Source organism: Zootermopsis nevadensis, unplaced genomic scaffold (assembly GCF_977971745.1).
Source record: "Zootermopsis nevadensis isolate Lab colony 2312 unplaced genomic scaffold, Znev_1.0 Znev_ptg000020l, whole genome shotgun sequence".
Classification (NCBI taxonomy): Eukaryota; Metazoa; Arthropoda; class Insecta; order Blattodea; family Termopsidae; genus Zootermopsis; species Zootermopsis nevadensis.
In genome coordinates, this window is record NW_028259152.1 from 7471924 (window position 1) to 7472658 (window position 735).

Sequence of the window (735 nt, forward strand, 5' to 3'; positions counted from 1 at the left end):
AACAGTTCATACAAGAACAAGTATTTCTTTCCAAATAAAATTAATTCACATTCTCCATATAGTATAAAGCAATAATAAAAATTTCCAAATGCACTGTGGTGGACCATGTTCCTAGAACACAATACACACTTGGAAATCCCATCACAATTCAGCCACTATTTTTCAAAAGTCATGGTGTTATAAATGGTGGTTATGATCCTGACCATTGACTAACAATATGGAATTGAATGAAAATTATGTTTTACATACTCTAAATTATGTATGCTTTCTTAATTTATTAATATATATGCCATTATATAATGAAAAGTCTCATTTTTGTAACTCTGTCATCAACTGCTCCTTATATTCCTAAACATTCAATTTTATCAGACAGACTACTTTATTATGTATGATCAGAAGCTTTCGCAGCAAACTAAGTATTATAAATTCTCCTCCAGCTACCAGCCGTTTAAGGTGACTTAATGAAGAAAACACCATGGTGTTTTCTTCATTAAGCTATTAGACTATTTTATTAGATGATACCATTGAGAATGTGCATGAATATAATGTACAATTAGCTATTCAGGATGTACTTATGAGTGGGCATGATATTTCAGCAAGTATGGTATATATTTCTGCAGTTAACACATAAAAACATGTGTTACACAGCACTGAATCATTAATTGGGAAGGGCTACAAAGTTTATCTGAGAAGAGGAATAAGCACTCTGGTGGGAGGCAAGAGAGTTAACACAAA